This window comes from Bos mutus, chromosome 14 (assembly GCF_027580195.1).
Source record: "Bos mutus isolate GX-2022 chromosome 14, NWIPB_WYAK_1.1, whole genome shotgun sequence".
Lineage (NCBI taxonomy): Eukaryota > Metazoa > Chordata > Mammalia > Artiodactyla > Bovidae > Bos > Bos mutus.
This window is the reverse complement of record NC_091630.1, coordinates 13,861,085-13,876,989: the sequence shown is the minus strand read 5'-3', so window position 1 is coordinate 13,876,989 and position 15,905 is coordinate 13,861,085.

Sequence of the window (15,905 nt, the reverse complement as noted above, 5' to 3'; positions counted from 1 at the left end):
GGTTACAAAGAGTCAGACACGACTGAAGCAACTTAGCACATTAACATCTATCTACCTGTTTATCTGGAATAACTGAAAGTGTAATTTTCCTAAATGGAAATCAAGGAGAGACAATTTCTGGCGATGAGGAAAAAAATCTATCATATAAATGAATATATCCTGGAATTAACTCCAAAATGTCTGTTGTTCTTTAAATATTCCCTCTTATCTCAAGGTGTGTGAGATAAGGCAATGTAGATTTTATCTTGGAAGTGACTCAGGGAGGCTGACCCTGATTGGAGAGTCTGGTCAGAGAATGCTTATCTCTCTCACCCCTTCTTACCCTTCAGGGCACAGAAGAGGAATGATACTAAGTCTTATACCAGCATCTCTCAAAGATCTAAGTCATTTGATAACTCTCAGTCCTGTAATCACTATCAACTTCTCCTTCTGTTACGGATCATGAAATACTGTTAGGGATCATGAAATTTTCAGCAGCAGAGAATTAGAGCCATCACTTGATCCAAATGACATAGGAAAGGCACTGTGTAACCAGCAATAATATGCCAGACTCTCTCCAAGATCCCTCTGCAATGTTTTTCTTTAGGGTATGAATGAGTGAGGATATAAAAATGATTTGCTTTAAAGAGCCTTAAAGGAAAAAACATTTGTATGGAGTATATATTTATATGTCCTGAGTGGATCTTACATGCAGAAAATAAATTAAAAAATTTTCAGATATACTTCCCTGGTGGCTCAGAGGTTAAAGTGTCTGCCTGCAATGCAGAAGACCTGGGTTCGATCCCTGGGTCAGGAAGATCCCCTGGAGAAGGAAATGGCAACCCACTCCAGTATTCTTAGCTGGAGAATCCCATGGACAGAGGAGCCTGGTGGGCTACAGTCCACGGGGTCGCAAAGAGTTGGACATGACTGAGCGAGCGACTTGACTTGATAGGGAAGCAAAAACATGAATAATAATAATAACAATATTAATTGCTTGGACTTATACAGCAAATCTAGACAAGTGTATTAAAAAGCAAAGACATCACTTTGCCAACAAAGGTCCAAAGAGTCAAAGCTATGGTTTTTCTGGTAGTCATCTACGGATGTGAGAGTTGGACCATAAAGAAGGCTGAGTGCCAAAGAACTGATGCTTTCAAACAGTGGTGTTGAAGAAGACTCTTGAGAATCCAACTAGCAATCAATGCTGAATATTCACTGGAAGGACTGAAACTGAAGCTCCAATATTTTGGTCACCTGATGTGAAGAGCTGACTCATTGGAAAAGACTGATGGTGGGAAAGATGGAAGGCAGAAGGAGACGAGGGTGACAGAGGATAAGATAGTTGGATGGTATCACTGAGTCAATGCACGTGAACTTGGGAAAACTCTGGGAGATGGTAAGGGACAAGGAGGCCTGGTGTGCTACAGTCCATGGGGTCGCCATGACTTGGTGACAGAACAGCAACAGCAACAAGATAGCAATTACTGTGTGCCAAATAGCCACTTAAATTCTCACAATAACAATAAGATATTAACCACTTAAATTCTCACAATAATAATAAGGTAGGAATTTTATTATCCTCATTTTACACATGATAAACTGGGGGCCACATATTCAAGAATGTTTTTGAAGCAAATCTGGGATTCTAATTTGATTAAAATAATTCTATATCAAGGCCAAGTTTTTCTTATAAGTGCATGAGAAATAATAATGGGAATTATCAGGAACATGTAATGCCAAAACATTTTAAAGAAAAATAATTTTTAGTGTGAATTATTTTAATATATGCATTTGAAATCTTTTTCATCGCTTGACATAAGGTTGTATTTGACTGAAGAATGGAACAAAAAAAAGTCTTCTGATTTAGTAGTGAATCCTTTTCTGGATCACTTAGTGTTGAGTTTGGCCAAACATAAGCTCTTCGTGTACCAAATTGGGATTAACTTGGGCAGGAGAGAGGAGGACTTTTAAGTAATCTCTTTAGTGGTAAATCACTGCAGATACTCAAAACTTGCTGTATTTCAAATAATATCTATGAAAGGAATGATGAAAATATCCATTTTTAGAAGTCCTCAGAGAGTTTGAAACTTAGTAATATACTTAAAATTGAGTCCTGGGGACTTTTAAAGCATGTTCTCACTTCTTTTTATAGTTTTGGAAGGCTTTGAAAGGAAAGCCATGTAATACATTTTCCTTACCCTTTCAGAGAGGGATAAACAATTCTGTGCTCCTACTTTAGGCATTTTCCTGCACAGTGTTGATAACTGGGTCAGGTAGGTTGGATGAGTCAACTCACAGGTTGGATGAGTGAGAGGTAGCTGCCTCAGGAGGCCAACGTGCTGGGTGCCTTGGGCAGAAAGGTGAACGTCAGGATGACAGAGCTCATACTCCAGGGCTGACAGATGAGAGGTCAGTGCGTGTAGGGAAAAGAACACCAGGCTTGGAGACAGAAGCCCAGGATGGAGCACCAACTCTGTAATGTAGTGGGCGGTGTGACCGTGAACAAATCGTCTGAAGTCTTGGAGCCTCAGACTTTTCATCATGAAATGGAAAGAATACCTAGTTTATTGTTAATCACAGAAGTAACTGAGAAAATACAGGTATTTTTAAACTATTCAGTGATAAACTAATGTTTTATTGATGGTAAGAATAGTAGCAGAAACCTGCTGAATGACTGCTTGTGTGCAGGGCAAAATTTTTAGGCAGTGATATAACAATGAGTGAATGTTAGACTTTCCAGTAGGGAAGACAGATAATGAATTGGTAGTGATATATATACATATATATATATATATATATGTGTGTGTGTGTGTGTGTATATATATATCACGATGGTGTGATCACTCACCTAGAGCCAGACATCCTGGAATGTGAAGTCAAGCGGGCCTTAGGAAGCATAACTGTGAACAAAGCTAGTGGAGGTGATGGAATTCCAGTTGAGCTATTTCAAATCCTGAAAGATGATGCTGTGAAAGTGCTGTACTCAATATGCCAGCAAATTTGGAAAACTCAGCAGTGGCCACAGGACTGGAAAAGGTCAGTTTTCATTCCAATCCCAAAAGAAGGCAATGCCAAAGAATGTTCAAACTACAGCACAATTGCACTCATCTCACACACTAGCAAAATGATGCTCAAAATTTTCCAAGCCAGGCTTCAACACTACATGAACTGTGAACTTTTAGATGTTTAAGCTGGATTTAGAAAAGGCAGAGGAACCAGAGATCAGATTGACAACATCCATTGGATCATGGAAAAAGCAATAGAGTTCCAGAAAAACATCTACTTCTGCTTTATTGACTATGCCAAAACTGTGTGGATTACAATAAACTGTGGAAAATTCTGAAAGAGATGGGAATACCAGACCACCTGATTTCTCCTGAGAAATCTGAATGCAGGTCAGGAAGCAACAGTTAGAACTGGACATGGAACAACAGACTGGTTCCAAATCAGGAAAGGAGTAGGTCAAGGCTGTATATTGTTACCCTGCTTATTTAACTTCTATGCAGAGTACATCATGAGAAACACTGGACTGGAAGAAGCACAAGATGGAATCAAGATTGCTGGGAGAAATATCAATCACCTCAGATATGCAGATGATACCACTCTTATGGCAGAAAGTGAAGAAGAACTAAAGAGCCTCTTGATGAAAGTGAAAGAGAAGAGTGAAAAAGTTGGCTTAAAGCTCAACATTCAGAAAACTAAGATCATGGCATCTGGTCCCATCACTTCATGGTAAATAGATGGGGAAACAATGGAAATAGTGTCAGACTTTATTTTCTTGGGCTCCAAAATCACTGTAGGTGGTGATTGCAGCCATGAAATTAAAAGATGCTTACTCCTTGGAAGAAAAGTTATGACCAACCTAGACAGCGTATTAAAAAGCAGAGACATTACTTTGCTGACAAAGTCCACCTAGTCAGAGCTATGGTTTTTCCAGTTGTCAAGTATGGATGTGAGAGTTGGACTATAAAGAAAGCTGAGTGCCAAAGAATTGATGCTTTTGAACTGTGGTGTTGGAGAAGACTGTTGAGAGTCCCTTGGACTGCAAGGAGATCCAAACAGTCCATCCTAAATGAAATCAGCCTTGAATATTCATTGGAAGGACTGATGCTGAAGCTGAAACTCCAATACTTTGGCCATCTGATACAAAGAACAGACTCATTTGGAAAGACCCTAATGCTGGGAAAGATTGAAGGTGAGAGGAGAAGGGGACCACAGAGGATGAGATAGTTGGATGGCATCACTAATGGTTGGATGGATATGAATTTGAGTAAACTCTAGGAGTTGGTGATGGACAGGGAAGTCTGGCGTTCTGCAGTCCATGGGGTCACAAAGAGTTGGACATGAATGAGCGACTGAACTGAACTGAACTAGCTCAGAGTTTTGCATGAAGTTGAAGTCACACTATCAGCTCTGTGAACATCATCACAAGGCTTCACCGGCCTGAGAATCAACTTCCATGCTCACCTGTATGGCAGTTGACCACAGGCTTTGAAACTCAGCACGTGGAACCCTCCATAGAACTGTTTACAGCGTGGCACCTGGTTTCCTCCAGAGCAAGTTATCTAAGAAGGGAAAGAGAGCAAAAGAGAATAAGATGGGAGCTGCAGTGTCTTTTATAATCTAGTCTCGGAAATGACATATCATCACTCCGATATTCTACTGGTATGCACCTCAATCTTGGTCTAGTGTGGGAAGAACTACAGAAGCATGTGAATAGCAGGAGCTGGGACTCACTGGGGGCCCTTATTACAGTCTGGCTATCACAATAGCATGACACGTGCAGTAATAAGTGCTGCAAAGTAAAGCGCTTGATGAAGAGTGGCGGGGCTTGGGGCCTAACTTAGACAGCCTTTCTAAAAAGTTGACTCCTCCTAAACTAGGATCTTAGAGAGAAAAGAACCAGACGTAGGAAGGTCCAGGGAAGGGCACTAGGTAGAGGCCCCTGGGGCAGCAGGAGGTACAAAGGCTCTGAGTGAAAGAGGTTAGACTTTCCGAGGAATTGTTAGGGGGATGGTGTGAACCAGTGATGGTAAAGGGGAGAGAGTATGGCGTTAGATGCCCCTGGAGGGTCAGGCAGAGTCCAGATCATGTAGGCCACGAAGCCCTGGTGATAGTTTGCATTTTTTTTCAGAGAGGAGAGGAAGTTATTCAAAGATTAAGTGGGACACAGGCATAGCTTGCATTTTAAAAAGAACTTTCTGGTCCTTTCTGGGGATAGGAGAAAGAGAGACAGCAGGAGTGGAAGCAGAGAGAATAATTTTCAAGTTGTTTTAATAGGTCATAGTCCAGGTAAGAGGGGATGGTGACAGGTACAAGTTGGAGGGCAAGTGTGGTGAGCTGTATTTTGAAGGAGAAGCTTTCAAGATATGCTGATGGCTTGACATTATTCTGTGTCTGTGTAGGTGTGCATGCGCGCATGTAGGGCTAAGGACACGATCAAGAATGATACCCAAGTTTCTGTTGGTGCCATTTACTCAAGTAGAGAACAGTGAGTGGGAGAGTTTGGAGTGGGGATCAGTGGATGAGGATCTGAGAGAGTCAGGAGTAACTTTTCAGTTGTGGTATCTTTGAAAGAGCTACGGAATACAGCTAACAAAGAGGCAGTGGTACATATGAGACTGAAGCTTTGAAGACAGCTCTATGAATTTGGGAATCATCAACAGACATGTTTTAGAAGCTACGGAATGAATGAGATCCTCTAAAGAGTGGGTAGATGGAGGGGGAAGGAGCCCAGAGAATTCTAACTTTATTCTGGGGATAAAGAGATGACTCCAGCCATCAGCACTTGGCACTCCAGTCCTTCCCATGAGTGCCAAGGACATGTATCAGAGAAAGAAGCAACAGAAGAATGAAAGGCCAAAAGGAAAGGAAAGGTAAAAAAAGGGAAGGAAAGGAAGAGAAGACCCATCGGAGGAGGAGGCAACTTTATGGAAAAGATCCATAGCAGGAGGAGTGTCTGTGGACTGAGCAGAAAAGACGATGAGAGTGGCCACAGGGTAAAGGAGAAAGAGACCGTGGCCCACGGTGCCAAAGGGTGTTGAGACACACAAGTGTTCCCTGGCTGTGTTTACAAGGTCAGTGATCTCACTGGTGACTTTTACAAAGGAGGTTTTGGGAGATGATGGAGGAAAACGTAATAGAGGAGGGAGTAGATGGGTAATGGAGAACAGCAGACAGGAGACATAGACAGCTCTTCCAGGACGTTTGCTGCATAGGAGAACAGAACAGAAACTGCCTGACGTTCTGGGTGATGCTTGTTCTTTATCCGACTATGAATTTTCTTTCTCATGGCTTCTCCCCTTAAACTGTTTTGTTTTTCGTAGGGTATGTATGTGTATGTGTGCCATGTAAAGAAAGAATAATGATTAGTTTTAAGTCTGTTACTAAGGATACACAATAGGGAAGTGATCACAAGTGGTACCTCCAAGGTTCAAGAGAAATCCCTGATTTAGGGTGGGGAGATGGTTTTCTGTAACTCTGGTTATTTTGTTTTTGTAATAGAAATCTGGATTGTGCTTTATTGAGCCTGCAGTTACATTGAATTTTAGGTATTTTGTATGCTGCTAAAATATGCTTGGGTTTTCCAGGTGGTGCTGATGGTAAAGAACCCGCCTGCCAATGCAGGAGACATAAAAGACTAGAGTTCGATCCCTGGATCAGGAAGATTCCCTGCAGGAGGGCATTATTATCTCCAATATTCTTGTCTGGAGAATCCCATGGACAGAGGAGCCTGGTAGGCTACAGTCCAGAGGGTCATAAAGAGTTCACTGCTGAAGCAACTTAGCACACACAAGGGGAATAGGGGAAGGACGGAGGAGTGTGTGTGTGTGTGTGTGTGTGCGCTTTAATATTGGAAATTAAAGAGAAAGACTTCTGATGCATGAAAGAGGAAAAGCCAGAGCAACCAAGAGAGAAAGAACAAGACATCTAGATAATAAAAGGGAGGCAAAATAGACCAGACAAAATTAACCTTTAAACCCCTTTGTCTCCTTTATCAATACTTCTCTCCACCCTTCCCAACCAAACAAGACTTTAGAAGTTGATTTTTTTTTGCTAGATTTATCTAAGATGTGGTGGTACTTTCTTCTTTCAGTTTGTAAGTAATTTTTTGCCTGGCAGGATGAGTTACTCATTTTCAGTCTGACTCATGCCTGGATGGGGGATCTTGAAAAATGACCCAGCTGGGTGTGGAATAATATCGTCCACACAACATAAAGGGCTTGTGATACTCCATGTGGTAAAGTGAACGGGCCATCCAAACCAGAAAGCAGATAAGATTTTCTTGGTCTAGTGCCAGCCTGACACTTGTGGGCAAAATGCAGCAGCAAGGAGGGTGGGAGAACCTGCTTAATATACTGGAGACCCTCCATATTCCTGGGGTTATACTGGGGTCCTTGCTCCTCGGTGTGGTGTGTTACATGAATGCCAGTCAAGTTATGAGGAGCATTAGTTTGTGTAGTAGCTTGTTCAGCAAATCAGTTTTATTCTTCCTCCTCCTCCTCTTTCCTTCCCCTTTCCTTCTTTCTTTGGTTCTTTCTTTGATACATGTTCCTGGCACGCACGGGAGTGACAGTGCTGATGGCTGAAGTCATCTATTTATCCCCAGAATAAGCACAGAATAGGCGAGAGATTACGCAAATTAACACGGATTGTGCATCCAAAAATACTTTGGCCTTAATCGAGAAGGAGGGCGGTTGTCCCGAGCCCCGACCTTTCCTTGGACTGCTTGGACCTCCTCAGGTCAACGGGAATGGCGCTAACTTCTACCGAGGGTCGGGCATCATGCCGAGTGGGCCTTGCTTCATTCAGTCCTCCCCAGAGTTCTGAGGTGAGTAGTAGTCTGCTCATGTTACTGTTGAAAAGAGTTGTCACTGAGGTATGTTAAATGACTTGGCTGAGTCTGAATTGTACTGATTTAATATCATTTATATACACATTTACATACCTAGTCTCTTTCTTGAAACATGGAAGATGGTGTTAAATGATGGCGAATTAAAAAAGAAAAAGCTTTGAAAGGGAGGATGGCCACTGGTGACTCATCTACTAAAAACTCAAACCTATTGGCTGTCAGTGGGTTTGAACTATGTGAGTCCTGTCTTCTCTTATCCGTCCTACTTCTCCATTCCCACCGGAATAGGCTAGTGTCACAGAGAGTTGTTTCCCTGGGGGGGTCAGATGGTAAAGAATCTGCCTACAATGCAGGAGACCTGGGTTCGATCCCTCGGTCGAGTTCGATCCCTGGATTGGGTGCAATCCCTGGGTTGGGAAGATCCCCAGGAGAAGGAAATGGCAACCCCCTCCAGTATTCTTGCCTGGAGAATTCCATGGACAGAGGAGCCTGGCGAGCTACAGTCCATCGGCTCGCAAACAGACACAACTGAGCAACTAATACTCAATACAGAGGGTTGTTTAGCCTCAGGCAAAAAAAGTGATTTAGGCACAGTTTTTATTTCCCTGTGCCCCTAGCTTCTAATTTCTTCCTCTGGTGTTATCCTTATGCCCTCCCCCATTTGTCAGTGTCTCCCAAACCTTTCCCTCTTATTAAATCCTACTGTTGAGAAAGGAACAAACTCATTCTCAGTGAGGTGCAAATTGCTCATCAGTCTTGGTATACAGCCTCTCCTAGGGGAATTTTCTTTTATGAAGAGGAGAAGAAAAGACTTAAGCAAAAGAAATGAAAAGCTGTCCTGGCAGAATGTTTGTAATCAGTGGGCAGTTGGGTGACTGAGAAACATTTTCATCTGGGAAGCTTTCTCAGGGCCCCAGTGTGCATCCCACCCCCAAGGTAGCTGCTCCGGGAAAATCCAGCCTGGCCCTGGCAGGACACACCCGTTGAAGACTTTTCCCTTCATTCTCCTTTGGCTCACTCACCCTCCAAGATTTTCAGATTTATTAATGTGCCCTTAGCTTTGGATGTATTTTATTTACATACATGTCATCGATAACCTGGAAGAAGAAAACTGCAGGGTCCTCTAAACTGTAATTTAAGGGAACTGAACTATTTTTTGAAGATAAAGTAAGGTAACGAAAGGTAAAACATTTTCCAGTTTCTGGCACATAAAAAATGTTCTGGGACTAAATACCTTTATACAAGGGGCTTTGGGTACATGGTTAGTGTTCTTTTAAACCTCTTCCCACCATTTTTTAGTTTTTTTTTTTTTTATCACTAAAATCATTAACATATGCTCATTGAAGGAAATCATCAAATACAGTGGCTTACAAGGAAAATGTGCCCACTTCTTCCTCCCCTTGAATCCCAGTTTCCTGAAGATATTAATTTGTGTGTACCCTTTCACAACTTTCCCTGTATTCTTATAAAGATATCTATTTTATATATAAGATGTTTTCTATTTATATAAAGTAAATGTTCAAATACATTTATATATAATAATGGTAGCTAAAAATGTATATTTGCATATATATATTTATGCTTTATGTATATACATATAGAAATGCACATAATAGTTTATTTTCTAATTTCTACATGGTATCATGCTAAATAGACTATAACTTGAATATTTTTACTTGCAATAGGTCCCAGACCCACCAGACTAACCCATCCTTTTTAAACACAATATTCCAGAGCATGGAAGTGTCATAATTCAGTTGAGCAATGCTCCATTGATGTATACTTAGTTACTTCTATCTCCCCCTCCTCAACCTTGAGCAGTGGTGACGATCAGCTCTAAGTATTAGTATCAAAAGCATCCTCAAAGTGGTCCAAAAAATAAAATCCAGTAGTAAATGGTTAACAGTTTACAAAGACTCACCAAGTAGGAACTGAAAATATCCAATTACAGCTGAGAAGATGTTCATCTCTCTAAAGGCGTGGATCTGCAAATGGGAATAATTCATGACAGTTTTTAGTCTTTACATTAACAAAAATGAAAAAGCATGTCAGTACTGACTGGTGGCAAAGATAAAGGAAACGGACACCCTTGTGTACTGTTGGCGGGAATGTGTACTGTGCCCAGTGGTGTCTTTCAGAAGCAGGACTGTGCATGTTTCCCAACACTGAAGTCCCGTGTTTGGAATCCCAGCTGACATGATAAGAGCACCAGGATGCACATGTATATATTTAAAGATGTTTACTGCCTGGTGGATCTTCAAATTCAACATTTTCTTTTACTCTGATGCTCACAAGACAGAAGTCCACAAATGATTTCAGAAACCTTAGAAGGGTGCCAAGTTCATGGAAAGTGCTCCAAAAATATTTACTGTTATTCGGAAACTAGAGATAAAAAAAGTAGGAAACAAAAGACACCAGTAACAAAAATGGGAAAAAGAAACCACAAGAGCTAACTAACCATGAAAAGACATCAGTGAATGTTTGTGGAATATTTGTGAGCATGAATTCCATGCAGATGTCCTACTCTCTGGAGAAATACAAGCCCCAGGAAGGTGGGGGAGTCACATGTATGCTCTGCCTACCAGGCAGCAGCTGCAGTTGTGCCGTGAATGTCAAACAAAGAGAAAGCTCCCCTAAAGGACGGTCTAATTCTTTTTCAAACTGTGTATACTCATACTTAACTCTGATTCTGTCCATGGAAAGAAACGCAAGGTTTTAATCTCTTTCTTACTTTTTTAAAACCACTCACCCACTGCTCAGGTTGGAATTTCAGAGCACTAATATTCCAACATCTTCCTTTGAGGCTCTGGATGAATCACGTAAATCCCACAGCGTCATTCAGCAAGTGTGGACTGTGAGCCCACTACGATCACTGATAGGGCTGGACTGCGGTACAAGATCGGTGTCAGCTTTAGAGGGTTTACCAGCTCCATCTCAGATGTGAAGGACACAGGGCAGGAAGGTGTACAAGGGAGGGGGTTGCCAATTATTAGAATGTAACATGATCACATGCTAAACGAAAGAAATGAAGAGGAGGTGACATTTGTGTCTTGAAGGATGAGTGGACTGATTTCATCGGAGAAGGGCATTTCATGGTTGATAAGGACGTTTGTAAGGACACAGCGACTGGAAATAGTGCCTGGCAAAGCAATGGCTTTGGATTGATGTGAGTAGTGCACGATGGGAAAGGTGATCTGGATCTTATTTTGCTTGCAGATCACAAAGGGCCACCATGGCTCTAACCAGAGCAAATCAGTGGGGGAGACAGTGGTGGAAAGGACTGAAGTTACACTTTTGTGAAGTAAATTCTGGAGAATTTGTTGAGACTGGGTAGAGAACTGCTGAAGGGAGGGAAACCACCTAGGACACCACTCTAATTCTATTTGTAGGGACATCACGGTGTGAAGCCTGGCTCCAGATTGCTTGGGCTCAGATCCCAGCCTTATCATTTATTAGCCATGTGATTTTAGGCAGGTTACTTATTGGCCCTGTGCTTCAGTTTCCCAGTCTACAAACTGTGGATAATAAGAATCCACCTCATGGGATTGCTAGGAGAATTAACTGAGTTAATACTACTTTAAGTGCTTAAAATAATACTTGGTACATAGTATTGATTTACTGGGTAATTGTTAAGTAAAAATAAATAAATCATAGTAAGAGCTACTGAAGGTCAAGACCAAATAGAAAGGGCTGGATGGAACTGATAAATATTTATCTTTGAGGTACAGTGTAGATGGACTTGGTGACCAGTTGGAAGTGGGAGATGTGGTGACAGGGAGCAGGAGGCTGTGTTACCTGGTGGTGAGCAGACAACTCCAAAAATACTGTGGTGCTGGCAACCATGAGCAAGTGATTTAACAGTGCTCTAAACCTTATTTTCCCTGTCTATGAAAGCAGGCTGCTAATGCATTGAAACCTTATATGGCTGTTTTAATGCTTAAATCAGAAAATGTGTCTAAAATGCTTAGCATAGGGCTTGACAGCTAGTAAGTTCTAATAAATATTACTTACATTATTATGTGTCAAAGTTAAAAGGCAGAGAGAGGGAGAGAGAGAGAGAAAGACTGAGAGCGAGAAAGAGAGAGGGAGAGAGAACAATGGTGTCATTTGCTAAGATAGTAGGCATGGTATTGCGGAGAAGGCAATGGCACCCCACTCCAGTACTCTTACCTGGAAAACCCCATGGATGCAGGAGCCTGGTGGGCTGCAGTCCATGGGGTCGCTAAGAGTTGGACACGACTGAGCAACCTCATTTTCACTTTTCACTTTCATGCATTGAAGAAGGAAATGGCAACCCACTCCAGTGTTCTTGCCTGGAGAATCCCAGGGACGGGGGAGCCTGGTGGGCTGCCATCTATGGGGTCACACAGAGTCGGACACGACTGAAGTGACTCAGCAGCAGTAACTGGCATGGTGTTGAAGAAACAGAGGAAAGACAGTAAGTTCCCTTTTGACCTAAGTTTGCGATACCTGAAGGATATTATGTGAGATAGCTAGCTGGGGAATGGCTCTGGATCTCCTGTGAGAGGTTTTGAAATTGTCTGTACTTAAGTCTTGGGACCTGATACGATCACCCATAGAAAGTAGAAGGAGAAAAGAACAAGATAGCATTTCTGCAGACCTGGCATTCAAGGGTCAGCTTGCTGGAAGAGATGTTAGCAAGGGAAACCAAACATATAATTGTGTTCCAGAAACAGATACAGCGAGTTGTGTCCTGTAATACTGTGGAAGTCAGATATCTATCTATGAGAATGATCTCCTGCTTGAAGTGTTATCAGCAACACTGATTTCCTGGTGGCTCAGACAATAAAGCATCTGCCCACAATGTGGGAGACCCGGGTTTGATCCCTGGGTTGGGAAGTTCCCCTGGAGAAGGAAATGGCAACCCACTCCAGTACTCTCGCCTAGAAAATTCCATGGATGGAGGAGCCTGGTGGGCTACAGTCCATGGGGTCGCAAAGAGTTGGACACGACTGAGCAACTTCACTTTCACTTTCCACATCCGTTACCTATTTCAATGGTCCTTGCAACCCTTCCTCAGTCATGAAACTGAAGCTCAAGTTTCCAAATGGCAGAACTAAGACTTCAGAGCAGATCTTTAAACCCAGTGCTCTTTCAACTGTCCCCAGCATATACAAAAATAAAAACCAACAAAAAAACCACAAAACATACCCCCCTAAACGAAAACAAAACAAGCCAAGTGAAATGTAGATTTGAGTTATCTTGTTCTTATAATTCTTAAGGACTCGTTGACCTTTTGAGAGTCTTTGATTCTCTACTTATCAATTCCACCAATGACTGGAAATCTCTGTTGGCACCTGCTCCTAGGCATGGCCCCAGAGACTTGGAAGAGCAGCCCTGAGGATTCAGAGAGCTGAGAAATAGGCCCCTCCCCCGGGGTAGGAAATGAGGAAAGATGGAACACAGAGGTTTCTCGCAGGAAACCAGAAGACGGCTGGGCTTTTTTTTTTTTGCATTCATCTTGCCCCAGGCGAGGGGCAAAGGCCAGTTTCTTTAGCATTTCTGTGCATTTATCCTTCACTGGATGAGAAGGCCAGGGCTTTAAAATTGGGCCAGTCTAGTTTTAAATTCTAGTTCTGCCACTTGTCAGCCATGTGACTCTGAGACCGTCGTATAATTCTTAAAAGACCCAGTTTCATCTCCCAGGACGTAGTAATATCTTCCTAGGGGAAGAATTATTTGTGTTTGACAAGTAATTGAAGCTCAGTAAAATTGTGTGACCCTTGACTGAGATTGATGTCCTTCATTGCGGTCTGATTGGGAGAAGCACTGCTGTATCTTAACTAGGCTAGAGAGCCCTATGAGGTCAGCCCCTATCCTCCACTCCAGCCCCTTCTTGCAGCAGGGACCTCCTATGCCCTCTGCCCGTACCTTCTCATTTTGCTTGTAGATCACAAAAAGCCAAGTGGCTTTAACCAGAGAAAATCAGTCTTACAACAGGGCCTTTGCACATGCTGTTCCTTCCATCTAGAATATTCCCCCTCCCCTTCTTGTCAAGTTAACTCCTACCCCCTTTGAGAACTCAGTTCATGTGTCCCTCCTCCAGGGAAGCCTTCTGACTTCCAGACAAAGTTGTCTCCTATAGACTTTTCCCTGATTGCGCTTGATGCTGCTGAGTCGCTTCAGTCATGTCTGACTCTGTGCAACCCCATAGACGGCAGCCCACCAGGCTCCGCCATCCCTGGGACTCTCCAGGCAAGAACACTGGAGTGGGCCAACATTGCCCTTATCTGGGTACAATTTTCCCATCGATTCGTGTGGTTTTCAGTTCCGGTGTGAGAAAGCTGAAATCTAATCTGTTTTTGTTATCTTTGAATTCTTAGTGGTCTGTCACATAGCAGATTCTCAATATTTGTTGATTGAATGCAAGGTGTATAGTACAAGCAATGCTAGACAGCTGCAAGTGTTCAATCAATTTTCAGTTGGTTTCACAGCTCCCAGAAGCACGTCAGAGACCTCTTGTGACTGTGAAGCTCTGGATCCTTCTGGAAGGTAATACTGTATTGTAAAATTATTATGGCATTTAGAATTGCAGTGAAACTGAATTTTAATCCTAGCTTTGTTTACTAACTGAACGAATTTTGTAATCTCTCTGACCTTCACTTTCCTTATCTACAGAATGGGACAATAATCCCTTGCAGGGCTGTTGTTGATAGTCATTTACATATTTATGGAGTACCTTCTCTGTGCCAGGCACTGTTCTGGCCACTGGAAATACAGCAGTGAACAATACTGATAAAAGTGGCCGTCCATAGTTTAGCAGGGAAGACAGAAAATAAGCAAGGAAAATAATTAAAATAGCTATGTGTTAAATGCTGATAAATGCTAAGAAGAAAAATGCAGCAGGAGGGAAGTGTGCAATTTGAGAAAGCTATTTAAGTACAGAAGTGAAGAAAGTGAGAGAGCATTTTAGGTGGAGTGAAGATAAGTGCAAAGGCCCTGAAGCAGAAGTGTGCTTGGCACAGTTGAGAAATAGAGAAAAACTGATTGGAGTTACTGGAGAGGAGTTAATGTCAGGGGCAGGGGGTATGGGAGTAGTAATCAAAGAGGCCTGAAAGGTAACAGGGGCCAGATCAGGTCGGTTTTATGGATTACTGTGAGGTTGATTGAGGAGGGTTCTAGATAGAGGACTGACGTGAATTTTAATGGATCGCTTTGGGTGCTGTATTCAGAATGGGTTTTAGGAAGAGGAATGGCAGAGGAAGAACCAGTGAGAGCAGTCAGATGAGAGATGCTGATGGCTTGAATCAGAGAGGTTGAATCAGCGGAAGCAGTAAGCAGTGGTTGGATTCTGCATGTATTTTTAAGGTAGAGCTGATTTGCTAATGGCTTACATGTGGGGAGTAAAGCATGAGGGGACCCAAAGGTCAATTCGGAAGAACAAGGAGAGTGGAAATGCCACCTACTGAGATGAGAAGATCTATGGAGAAGCCAGTTTTGCCAATGGAATGGGATTTGGGACTTCGTTTTTGAGCATTTTAAATTTAAGATGCCAATTAGAAGTATCCAAAGACAGTTGGGGATATATGTCTGGAGTTTGTGAGAGAGGTCTGGAATGGAGATATAAGTTAGAGAATCATCTGCAGAGAGATTGTGATCAGATCATGGGACTGGATGAGAAAATATCCAGTCTAAGGTTGACAAGTGCAGATATGAAAATAGCGAGATTAGACCCAAGGATGGACATTTAGAGGTTGGGACAGTAGGGGATACCAGCAGAAGAGTCTGGTAGACAGGCAGGGAGGAAAACCTGGTAGGTGATTGTGATATCCAGTAAATAAAAAGTGAGGGAAAGTGGGGGAGCGCTGGATAGAGAGTTTGGGATCAGCGAATGCAAGGTATTATATATACAATGGAATGGTGACAATTGCATAGCACAGAGAACTGTATGGAATATCCTGTAATAAACCATAATGGAAAAGAATATGAAAAAGAATATATATGTATATGGTGCTTCCCAGGTGGTGTTAGTGGTAAAGAACTCATTTGCCAATGCAGGAGACACAAAAGACACATGGTCTATCTCTGGGTTGGGAAGATTCTCTGGAGG